Source organism: Chelonoidis abingdonii, chromosome 9 (genome assembly GCF_003597395.2).
Source record: "Chelonoidis abingdonii isolate Lonesome George chromosome 9, CheloAbing_2.0, whole genome shotgun sequence".
Taxonomy (NCBI): domain Eukaryota; kingdom Metazoa; phylum Chordata; order Testudines; family Testudinidae; genus Chelonoidis; species Chelonoidis abingdonii.
In genome coordinates this window covers 34,680,577-34,693,569 of record NC_133777.1, presented here as the reverse complement: position 1 = coordinate 34,693,569, position 12,993 = coordinate 34,680,577, and the positions used below count along the sequence as shown (strand labels likewise).

The window sequence follows — 12,993 nt, the reverse complement described above, 5'->3', positions numbered from 1 at the left end:
GAGCAATGGCAGACAATCATTTCACGCCTTTTTTCAGTGAAGACACCATACCATGGCAATCATGGAGCCCGCTCAGCTCAATGCAGCAGTCACGAACATTGTAAACACCCTGCGCATTATCGTGCAGTTTATGCTGAACCAGAACCTGGACAACCAGGCAAGGAGGAGGCGACAGCAGCGTGGCGACAAGAGTGATGAGGACATGGACACAGAATTCTCTCAAACCGCGGGCCCCGCGGCTTTGGAGATCATGCTGTTAATGGGGCAAGTTCATGCCGTGGAATGCCAATTCTGGGCCCGGAAAACAAGCACAGACTGGTGGGACTGCATAATGTTGTAGGTGTCAGACGATTCCCAGTGGCTGCGAAAATTTCCAATGCGTAAGGGCACTTTCATGGAACTTTGTGACTTGCTATCCCCTGCCCTGAAGCACCAGAATACCAAGATGAGAGCAGCCCTCACAGTTGAAAAGCGAGTGGTGATAGCCTTGTGGAAGCTTGCAGCGCCAGACAGCTACCGGTCAGTTGGGTAGCAGTTTGGAGTGGGCAAATCTACTGTGGGGGCTGCTGTGATGCAAGTAATGCAAGTAGCCAAATCAAGCACTGAGCTGCTGCTACCAAAGGTAGTGACTCTGGGAAATGTGCAGGTCATATTGGATGGTTTTGCTGCAATGGGATTCCCTAACTGTGGTGGGGTGGTAGAAAGAACCCATATCCCTATCTTGGCACCAGAGCAGCCAGTGCATAAACCACAAGGGGTATAGTGCTGCAAGCACTGGTGGAACACAAGGAAAGTTTCACCAACATCAATGTGGGATGGCCAGGAAGGGTTCATGGTGCTCGCATCTTCAGGAACACTAATCTGTTTAAAGGGCTTGTCGTAGCTTCCTACTCAGATTTGAACCTTAGCGTTCATAAACTGAGAAGCTAGCATGAACCCTCTAAGCTTAATTACCAGCTTAGATCTGATATCGCTGCCACCAGCCAAGGATTCCAGGGCTTGGCTCTCTTTGGTTCTCCAATCCTTTCTCTGGGGGTATCCAAGATCAGAAGTCCTCTGAGTCTACCACCAAAGGTGGTACATAACCCCTCTTCCCTTGTTTCTCTTTACTTCCTTCCAGGCTTTTCCCTCCGTGGGTTTTATCCTGGAAGTATTATGACTTAAACTCCTTGAATACAAACAATGAGGACTAATTCACCTTCCCCCCCTCCTTCTTCCCCTGAGGTGCACAGATTCACCTCGTAAATCATCACAAAGAGAATTCCTTTCCTTTGTTCCCTTAGCCTACCCAAGAAAAACTCAACAGTGTTCTTAAAAAGAAAGTTTTATTAAATGAAAGAAAAATCACTTAAACAAGTCTCTGTATCAGGTTTCATTACAGGATCAATTTGCTTTAAAGATCATGAATAACAATCTTTATTCTAAAATATTACCAATTTAAATTCTTCTCTAGCAACCTTACACACATTGTAAATACAAAAAACATATATATAAAAACCCTATTGTTTCTACTCTTTGTACTTACACTTGGAAACAGAAGATTAGAAACTTGAAGATAGAAAGATCCCTCTCATAGCTGAGAGACAGACAAAAGACACACACCCAAAACATTCCCTCTCTGAGCTTTTAAAAATCCGGTTTCCTGACTGGTCCTCTGGTCAGGTGTTTGGTTCCCTTTGTTAACCCTTTACAGGTGAAAGAAACATTAACCCTTAGCTATATGTTTATGACAGGGCTGCAGCAAGGGATTTACTTCCCAGACCAGAAAATAACTGTTGTGGATGTTGACATGCCTATAGTTATATTTGGGGACCCAGCCTACCCCTTTATGCCCTGGCTCATGAAGCCATACACAGGCAGCCTGGACAGTAGTCAGGGGCTGTTCAACTACAGGCTTAGCAAGTGCAGAATGGTGGTAGAATGTGCATTTGGACATTTAAAGGGACGCTGGCGCACTTTACTGACTCGCTCAGACCTCAGCCAAATCAATATTCCCATTGTTATTGCTGCTTGCTGTGTGCTCCACAATCTCTGTCAGAGTAAGGGGGAGACCTTTATGGCGGGGTGGGAGGTTGACACAAATCACCTGGCCGCTGATGACGCGCAGCCGGACACCAGGGTGATTAGAAGAGCACACCAGGAAGCAGTGCGCATCAGAGAAGCTTTGAAAATCAGTTTCATGACTGGCCAAGCTAGGGTGTGAAAGTTCTGTTTGTTTCAACTTGATGAAAACCTGCCCCCTTGATTGACTCATTCTCTGTAAGCCACCCACCTTCTCCCCTTCGATCACAGCTTGCTTTCAAAGGAAATAAAGTCACTATAGTTTAAAAAACATATATTCTTTATTAATTGATTATAAAAATAGGGAGAGAACTGACAAGGTAGCCCGGGTGGTGTGTGGGAGGAGGGAAGGCAGGAAAAGGCCACTTGAAAACTTGTTGAATGACAGCCTTCTGTTGCTTGGGCTGTCCACCGTGATGGAGTGGCAGGGTGTACGTGCCCCCCCCCCATCATGTTCTTGGGCATCTAGGTGAGGAGGCTATGGAACTTGGAGATGGGGGAGGGCAAGTTATATAGGGGCTGCAGCGGCGCTCTGTGATCCTGCTGCTGTTCCTGAAGCTCCACCAGATGCCGGAGCATGTCCGTTTGATCTAGCAGTAGCTGCAGCGTTGCATCCTGCCTCCTCTGATCTTCCTGCCGCCACCTCTTATCTTGAGCATCTCTCCTGTCCTCACGTTCGGCCCTCCTGTCCTCACGTTCATTGGCCGCTTTCCTGTACTGTGATACTGTGTCCTTCCACTCATTCAGATGAGCTCTTTCATTGCAGGTTGACTGCATGATCTCAGAGAACATTTCATCACACGTGCGTTTTTTCGCTGCCTTATCTGAGATAGCCTTCGGGACGGAGGAGGGAGGCTTGAAAAATTGGCAGCTGTGGGAGGGAAAAACGGGAAAGAAGTATTTAAAAGATACATTTTACAGAGCAATGAGTATACTCTTTCATGGTGAACAACACTATTCAGATTACATAGCACATGTGATTTCGGTACAAGGTCGAATTTTACATCTTAATATTGAGTGCCTGCGGCTTTGGTGTTAGAGATCACAGACGAAGGGCTGGGCAACAGAATTCAGCTTGCATGCGGCCATGGTAAGCCATTGTCTTTCGGGTTCTGCAACCTTCATAAAAACACCACCCTCCTTTCGCATACCAAGCAAAGCCCACTGAGTGCTGCGGTTTTTGTGTTAACATGCAGCAGCAGAAACCTAACTAAACCCCCTCCCATCCAATTCTCTGGGATGATCGCTGTACCCCTCCCCCAACCATGTGACTGGTATCAGGGAAGATCCCTGCTAGCCAAATGCGAACAGTTCAGCACCAATGGCCCCTGCCCTCCCCTCCGCCCCCCTACTTGGTTAACTGCGAGGAGGATTTCTTTTCAGCCACAGGCAAACAGCCCAGTAGGAACGGCCACCTCTGAATGTCCCCTTAATTCAATTTCTGTATTTCAACCAGGTTACCATGAACAATATCACTCTCCTGAGGATAACACAGCAAGATAAAGAACGGATGCTTGAATTCCAGCAAACACCAGGACCTTACACTGCCAGTTTTTGTCATGCAGTGATACCAGATTACTTGCTACTAGCATGGCATGGTAAAGTTTCCTATCGTGGATGATGGAATAAGGCTGCTCTCCCCAGAAACCTTATGCAAAGGCTTTTAGAGTACCTCCAGGAGCGCTTCATGGAGATGTCCCTGGAGGATTTCCACTCCATCCGCAGACACGTTAACAGACTTTTCCAGTAGCTGTACTGGCTGTGAATGCATCCCAAGTCCTCAGGGCTAATTAATCATGAAAAAACGCTTGCTTTTAAACCATGTTTTATATTTGCAAAGGTACGCTCACCAGAGGTCTCTTCTTTGGCTTCATGGTCAGGGATACCGCCTTGGGAGGGTTGGGAAGCTATTTCAGTCATGGTGAGAAAAAGCTCCTGGCTTTTGGGGAGAACAGTGTGCTGTGTGCTCTCCTCCTCCTCCTCATCTTCCCCGTCTGCAAAATCGTCAGGCATGGATGAGAGTACCCCCTCCTTGCAATCCACGGTCAGAGGTGGGGTAGTGATGGCAGCCCCCCCTAGAATTGCATGCATCTCAGCGTAGAAGCAGCATATCTGTGGCTCTGCCCCGGAGCGTCTGTTTGCTTCTTTGGTTTTCTGGTATGCTTGTCTGAGCTCCTTAACTTTCACGCGGCACTGTATTGAGTCCCTATTGTGTCCTCTCTCCATCATGCCCTTGGAGATTTTTTGAAATGTTTTGGCATTTCATCTTTTGGAACGTAGTTCTGCTAGCACAGAATCCTCTCCCCATACAGCAATCAGATCCAGTACCTCCCATACGGTTCATGCTGGAGCTCTTTTTCGATTCTCAGACTGCATGGTTACCTGTGCTGATCAGCTCTCCACGCTGGGCAAACAGGAAATGAAATTCAAAAGTTTGCAGGGCTTTTCCTGTCTACCTGGCCAGTGCATCTGAGTTCAGATTGCTGTCCAGAGCAGTCACAATGGTGCACTGTGGGATACTGCCCGGAGGCTAATACTGTTGAATTGCATTCACACTAACCCTAATTCGAACTGGCAATGTCGATTTCAGCGCTACTCCCCTTGTCAGGGAGGAGTACAGAAATCGATTTTAAGAGCCTTTTATGTCGAAGTAAATGGCTTCCTTATGTGGATGGGTGCACGGTTAATTTGATTTAATAGTGCTAAACTCGTAGTGTATACCAGGCCTATGACCAGAAGACAAGAATGAAAGTACATTAACTGTGTGGCCTGTTGTGTCTTTTACTACCAAGCACATTCTTCTACCTAGTTACATCCCCTCTAGTGCTGGACTAGGTATTGATGGCAATGGTGATCAGTCAGGGGGTCGCCTATTCAGTCTGGGCATGAACCAGGGCTCTCCTTCCTATGTACAGCATCTAGCGGGCTGGAGAAGAAAGGCCGACGTGTGGACAAAAGGAAGGAACACCTTCCGGGGTAGAAGCCTGGAGTTGACGGGAACTCTTAGCAGAGGATTCTCTTCCATTCAGGTTCTTATACTAGGCTCGTGAACATGGTGTCTGAGTGTCTATGGAATAGATATTCTGTAGCCATCCTTTAGAAAGGTCCTGAAACATCACCAGAGCTCCATAAGCCTTTTAGGTGCTGGTGACGTGGATATTTCAGCTAGCCACTTTTATCCAGAGATGGCAAATCTTAGGTGCACCTCCCTCCTGCTGATGGCTTATTTCTAATACAGTAGTTGGTGGGGATGGGAGGGCTGACTCAAATACTACCCTTCATTTTCTCCCTCTGTTGCTGGAGGTGGGATCAGTGGCCATGAGGGTGGACAGAGCTGTGCAGCAGATATGGTGGCACAGCCTTGCTCAGTGTGCACAGTTTGCTGAATGCGAGTGGGATGTGGCAGGAGATGGGGGCAGATGGAATGGCAGAGGAGTGCTGAATCACAGAGGGGGAATTGAGAGGAGGAGGGAAAACCGGGATGGTGGAGGGGAGGGAGGGTGTGTGTTTGTGTGTGTACCCCAGCTGTGGCCCTTGTTCCTGACATTGATGTTGGTATGAGGACACAGCTGTGAACACAAGAGGGTGCTGCTGCACTCTCCTAACCTGAACAGTAATGAGTGAAAAGAGCAGGTTCTTGAGACAAATTCCTGTAATGCAAGAGGGAGGAACGAGCTCTCAGCTTTGCAGCAGGATTTCTATTCCTGGTCCCCGACACAGGCAGTGAGGAGAACCAGCAACTCTCCGGCTGGAGATGTCCACATGGCTCGGAGAACTGCCTCTCTCACTCCAGAGCTGACTGGGCAGCCCTGGCACATACTCCTCTACTCTCAGCAGTGAGTGTCTCTGCAGCACCCCTGCCCTCACTCTACCCCACACTCTGCCTCCTCTCTCCCCAATATTGGGCATGGCTCCTGAAGCGGACCAGCTCTTCTTTCGGGCGGAGGCCCTATTCCTTGACTAGCTTGATCACAACTATTGTTACTTCCTGTCTTGTGAGCCATGGGGACGGAATTCAGCTTTTGGCTCTGGGGAGTACAAGTGGGGGGATGTGCCTATAGCTCACTGACTCATGCTTTTTCTCTGTGAGCACAAGTGACTTGACTTGGGCTGCTGCACATGCTGGCTGGCCAGTCCCACCCGTCATGGCTTTTGTGGCCTGAGAACACGCTGCCAGGGCAGCAGCTCCTACGATCTTGGCTCAGGGGACTTCCCCAGCCGTCAAGAGCAGTTCTGCTTCTGGCTGGTTTTGCCATAGAATGTGAACTCTACCTGCAGAGACAATTGGGTAATACAAGGCTTCAGGGAGATGGCTGGGCACTTTCCCACTTCCTTTAACTTGATTCTCACCTCCTGTAGGTTTTTATGCTTGACTATCATTCTTATCCTCCAGAGCCCCAACACACACTTATTGCCGAGTCTGCTCTGAAAGTCATATTTCTTTTCTGATTTGCCTCTTATTTAGACTGATAACCATTTTAATGATTTTTGTTTTTTAAAGTGAATCATTCCATAGGGAGATGGTGTATGAGCATATAAAAATAGAAGCAAGATGGGTAGATCAGAGGGAGAGCATCTGCTGTGGGACTTTTGGGGATGGCTCAGTGTCCCTGAGACCTGCTCTCCCTTAGTAGAGCTAGTGCATGTTTTGGAAATCCCAGTTCCTCTCCTCTGATTCAGGGATGCTTAGTGATGACGGAGTGGGCTGCTATCTGACTGGTTCTAGAGAAAGCAAGGGAGCTGAATTTGCTCACCAGCGCTGCGAAGTGTAATGAATCATAGAATATTAGGGTTGGAAGGGACCTCAGGAGGTCATCTAGTCCAACCCCCTGCTCAAAGCAGGACCAATCCCCAGATTTTTACTCTAGTTCTCCAAATGGCCCCCCTCAAGGATTGAACTCACAACCCTGGGTTTAGCAGGCCAATGCTCAAACCACTGAGCTCTTCCCCCCCCTCATTATGCCCTTTCCTGTATTATCTGCCCCCCTGGATTACAGAACTGGATATAAAAGAAAACTGAAAGGCTGCAGTTAAGAAATGAAGGGACCAAACTGGGAGGCATGCAGTGAATATAAATGTTGCCAGCCACTCTCCTCTCTGCTTTGGAAAATAATAGATTGGTTTATGAAATGATTTGTTCAAATAAGTCGTTGCCAGTAGCCAAGTGGAGGCAATGAGGTTTCTGAGGGCATGTCTACATTGCAGCTTAGAGCCTCCCTTCCCAGGATTGCATTTTCCTTTTTCAAGGCTGGAGGAGTGAATGCAGCCCAGGCTCTGCAACCCCCAAGAGCGCCTCTCACCCCCTAGTGGGCAGGACCTGTTCCCCCTTTCCCCTGGGGCCTCGCACATGACCCTTTGACACATTCTGGCAACCTGATTTTGCGTCATGACCCACAGGTTAAGAAACCCTGCTTTAGCTTAAGTAGCTCTTTCTCCTCCCTGGTGTTTTCCCTGTGAGGTATTTATAGAATCATATCCCCTCCCAGCCTTCGTTTTGCTAGGCTAAACAAGTCAAACTCTTAGTGTTCTCTTCTAAGACAGGCTCTCCATTCCCCTCCTCATGCTTGTAGCTCTCCTCTGCACCTGTTCCAGTTTGAATTCATCTTTCATGAACATGTTGACCAGAGTTCTACACAGCTGCAGGTGAGATCTTACCTGTGCCTTGTACAGTTGCATTAATACTTTCCTATCTCTACTGGAAATACCTTGCTTGAGACATCCCAGGATTGCATTAGCCTCTTTCAAGGCTGCATCACGTTGGTGGCTCAGTCAATCACAGGATAAGAAATACTCTAGGTCTTTCTTCTCCTCTGTTGTTTCCAACTGATGAACCCACAGCGTATAGCAGAAATTCTGGTTATTAGTCTGTAAGTGCATGATATTGCACTTTGTACTCTTAAATTTCATCCCATGTCTATGACTCTAGTCCTCAAGATCATCCAGGTCTTTCTTGATGATATTCTCTGTGTTAACAATGCCTCCAAACTCTGTGTCATCAGCAAATTTCATTAGAACACTCCTACTTTTTTGTGCCGAGGTCATGAATGAAAAAGTTAAATAAAATTGCTCCCAAGACACATCCTTGAGAAACTCCACTAGTAACTGCCCTCTAGCCTGATAGTTCTCCTTTCAGTACAACCTGTTGTCTCCCCTTCAGCTAGTTGCTTACCCACTTTACAATCCCCATCTCTTCTCCAGTGTAACCAATAACTTCAATAAAGCATTTGACATGGGAAAGTCCAGATAGATTAGATTCGCTGCATTTCTGTCACCCTATGAAAGAAAGATATCAGGTTGGCCTGGTATGATCTACCTTTGGCAAAACCATGTTGCATTTTATCCCATTTTCTGTTTACCCCTACGTCTTTAATTATTTCTTTCTTCAAAATTGTTCTAAAGCTATACTTGATGTTGAGGTCTGACTAAGAGGTCTGTAGTTGCCTGGATCACTTTTCACTTTTTTCCTCTTTCACATAAATAGGCACTATATATTTGATAGATGTATTAAAAATCTTTGTGACTGAACTTGCAATATCATGTGTCAGTTCTTCAGTATTCTGGGATGGAGGTTGTCTAGTTTCCCTGATTTGAGTGTACTCAGCTCTTGAAGTTTTGCTTCCAACTCAGATGTGGTGATTTTTATTTCTATACACTTGTTCCCATTAGCCATCCTTTTTCCCCATGATGTTATCCATACTGAAAACTGAGGCAAAGTATTTAGTTTATGGGCCATTACCTAGATTATCCTTAATTTTGACTGTATCCTCACTGCATTGCAGCCCCACTTCTCTCCTTGTTCTTATTTTACTTACATGGTTAAAAGAGCCTTTTACTCTTTGTTTTAATTTCCTTTGCAAGACCTAACTCAGCTTGACTTTTGGCAGTTCTCACTTTGTCCTACCCTTTCTGATCTCAAAGAAGTAGTTTTCTTATGTGCTCTGGCTACTGCCAGGCATTGCTGAAGCGCTGATTTGCTTAGCTCAGTGGGGCTCTAATCCTGCAGTTTGATCCACTGAGGCAGACCCTTGTGCCCATACTAAGTCCTGTTGAAGTCAGTGGGACTCTGTACAAACTCGGGGGTCTGTCTGCAGTGATCAGATTACAGGAGTGGGGCTGTGCACTGTACCTATATCTCTCCTTTTAGATGTTGGAGGGTATCTGGTTGTCTCCCCTACTGGCTGCTAGTGGACTTTCAGAGGTTGTGAAGTGTTGACCAATGTGCAGAGCTGAGTGTTTCTTCATTCTTCCTTCTGGATAGACCCATACTGATATGCTATAATTTCTTAAGTATTTTTTTATTCCTTTAAACCTGAGCTGTTGTATACAGGCTGCTGTCATTGCGCCTGTCAGGAATTACCCGTTTCTCTGGCTGCAAATTCATGGATCTCCTTGCGAGTGCAGAGGGGAACATGTTCCTTGAACTCTAGGGCCTTAGATCTGTTTGTCAATATTGATGCTATATTCCCTAGTTAGCACTGCAGTAGTGACAGATTGGCCTGTTCTTTACCACCCTCTCTTTCCTTGTAGCTGTTGTGTTGGAAACAGTGCTGAGAAAACTGCAGCAGCAATTTTTAATTCACTCACTAAAGATTATGCAATTTGGTGCATTCTAAATTCTGTCACCATCTATCACCCTGATCCACAGAGACTGATAATAGCTTTTATGTAGGGGTTACGAGACACTTGATGCTTCCCATTTCCAGCCCATAGCAGATGGGAGTCTTGTTGATACAGTTTGTAATGCTGGCTTTTAGCAGAGTCCTGGAGTTAAATGGTAAACAAACTCATTAGTGACAGGCTAGGTTAAGTCACAGGACATATCTCATTTTAGGGACCCACTGCAGATGATTTTAAAGGGGTGTGTAAATGGAATACAATTAGAATTGTGGTGGGGAGGTTATAACCTCCTGCTCCCACTAGCTATGTCAAGGGTTGTCCTCTAAGGGGGCCTGAGAAAAGTTGAAAAGTTCAACAGTCCAGCTGTTGAAAGGAAGCTTCACAGATTCATAACCTGAAACACTGAAGGTGATAGGGCCAGCTGGCTGGTGGTTACAATTCTGAGAGAACCTAACCCTCAGTGCAAAGCAGGTAAAGGCTGCCTGACTTTCCTGCGTGAATTACAAGAGCCGGCATCTCTGTGCTGAGACATCTTAGCTGAGAGTTTGCAGGTCTGCCTTTTTCCGTCCTTTTTAACTCTTCCCATCAGAGCTTTGGCTAACCTCGGTGTTCAGAAATCTCAGGACTCCATATCCTTGATCAAAGTGGCAGTGAGTTTTAGCTTCAATCTCCTTCCCTGGTATAAGTCCACCTTCAGTTGTGCCCTATGGTGGCTTCAGCACATGGTACTGAAACTTCACAGTCTTACAAAGTGGAAAAAGTACCAAATCAAAGGCTTGAGAGAGACAGGCACTGCAGGATGGCTCTGAAACAGGCAGCCCAGAAATACAGAAGGCGAGGAGGGGTGTGTGGCTCGGATTGCCTCCCTTAGATAATGTCCCTCTTCCACCCTCACATCTTGTTCTGAAGGTGGCTTCAGACACTAACTCCAGGCATCCTGACTGGCACAGAAGGCTGTAAATGAATAGAAATTGCTTGCTGTTTGAATTCACAGACAATATAAAAAACAAAACAAGAACAAAACATGTAGATAGCTTTGCCATCAGCCTGTAGTTATGGTGAAAGGGTAGTTATGGACCACGCTTCAGGAGTCTAGAGTCCACCCCACAAGCACCTTTGATCTGAGTGGAATGAATTTACAGATCCCAGCTCTGACACTCATGGATGCAGTCTATGTATCAAAATTTCATGGTTTATGTAGCTGCTGGGATGATTTTGTAGTACAAAAGTGCATAGTCTGCAAATAACCAAAGCTCTGCCAAGTACATTTTTTCAGCGGGTCTGTTTCCTTCTATCTGTGTCTTTTATTTTCCATTGGTACAGTGAAGGTGAATGATCTTTGAAGATGTAATCCAAACTGAGTCAGTGGTAGTTAATTTGCTTCTGACATCTGCAATGCAACTCCATTTTCATCAGAAAGAGGCAGTGCCCCATCACAGAAAAACCACTCTGTTGAATTAGTTATTGCTGACAACTAATAGCACTTTAACATGAGCCGTTGACTGGTCCACTCTGAGTGAAGCAGTTCCTGCTTTGTATCAGTTGGCGCCTTTTCCCAGCAAAATCTGTACTTGTTTGCCATCCTGAAAGAGAGAGGTTTGGTGCCTGATTTTCACTTATATCCATTGGCTTCCATGGGAGCTGCAGGTGTCAGTATGATCCAAATTTTGTCTGTATGTTATCCCCGGTTCACTGGATATAATAGAGTTGCCTTAACATTGGGTTCCAGGGATTTTTTTGGATTGATAGGGGGCCTTCTCTTCACCAGACTGATGGTGTTAGGAGTGGAAAGAAGTGTGGCAGCTTTGCATTTATCTTGAAGAGCTTTACAAAGGTGATATGACATCGACATCCTCATTTTACTCATGAGTCACTGCTAAGGCATAAAGAGGGGCAGCGACGTGGCCAAGGTCATGCAGGGCATCCCTGGCAGAGCTGGCAATCAATTGCAGTCTTTTGACACCTGGCTCCTACGTTCAGTTGACGGGACAACCACTCTCCTTTATAATGTGAAGGCGGAGAGACTCCTCCTCAGCTTCATTGAAGGTCAGACACTGCATATATGAGGAGTAGCCTTTTGTCCATTATTCCTAACTGTATTACCCCCCCAACCCCTGCCACTGAATCCTCCTCTGTGGAGAAATGCTATGTCTTCATCCACCATGCCCACTTCCAGGAGGTACATGCCTGATTTGCTGAAAGTCCAGTCCGAAAGCATCACTCCTCTTTGAAAGAAGAGTGTTGGGGTAGCCACTCCTAACTCTCCTTCCTGTGTGTAGTCAGCAGATCTGTTCACTTTAATGCCTGAGAATAAGTTTCAGCTGCTTCTGCCCTGCACTGAGCCCAGCTGTGGGAGAGGGAGCTGGGGTTCATTTCTTCTTGTGAATTATTAGTAGTGGCTTGTAATTCTGGGTGCCCAACGCAAGACTCTCTAAGGGGCCTGATTTTCCTGATTCTCAACGCTTTCTGGAAATCTAAAGGTGTCTTGAGTTGGCCTCCCCGAATCACTGGTCAGTCTGAGAAATGTAGGTGTAGATGCACTGGGACTGCACAGATGTAACAATGAGGATGCAGTATTTCTTGCGGAGTGTTTATTGCTTCTGGTGATGTCCAAAGAGGAAAGAACCTGGGTTGACTTAAAAAAACCTCTCTGCTTCTTCTCTCCGCCCTTCCACACCGAAAGTGCCTTCCCTGTCAAATGCCGAAAACTTCCATTTAAACTGACAAGACTATGAAAGTGTTAAAAATGCACAGTTCTGCAGCCTCCCCTGAGTGATTTATGATAGGTTAGAGCAGGGGTGTCTTTGTGCCTCTTCGTGCACCACAGGATTGTCATCTGGTGCCAGAATCACAGAACCCTTCCTGGTTCCCCCCACAAAGCATTCAGTGTGACATTTGACCTGCAGCACGTCCATGCAGCTGAACTGAATACAGGGGCTGTGTCCTTTCACGCTTTACACTGCTAGCTTTACCCACTGATTCCTGTAGTCACACAGTGCTTGTACGAGCAACAGCAGCTTTCCTCTCATCTAGAGTCTATTTAGTTTGCATATATTGCTGAAATGATTGCTAGATTTCATCAGACGAGGGGTACATCTTTCCTAATAGCCTATGTAATTTCTTCCAGAGGGATGCATTGCATTAAATCTTTAATCCAGTAAGCTGTTGAGGGAGTACGCTCAGGTTTCCGGTGCTTGCTATTGGTCTTTTGGATGGCGCTAATGCCACACTGGAGAATTTACCCTTTTGGAATAGCTGGAGCTATTCAAGAAGGAATCCTCTAGGAGGCATGCTTTGGTGGTAGCAGTCTGCTTT

General features: G+C 46.3%; 1 protein-coding gene and 1 pseudogene across 2 annotated transcripts in view; one reads left to right on the top strand and one right to left on the bottom strand.

Moving 5' to 3' along the window:
- LOC116836020 (ankyrin repeat and fibronectin type-III domain-containing protein 1-like) overlaps positions 1-12,993 on the top strand; it is a 493,838-nt gene that overhangs the window by 12,308 nt on the left and 468,537 nt on the right. The gene's annotated exons all lie outside the window — the stretch shown is intronic.
- On the bottom strand, positions 3,856-4,530 carry LOC142047276 (uncharacterized; annotated as a pseudogene).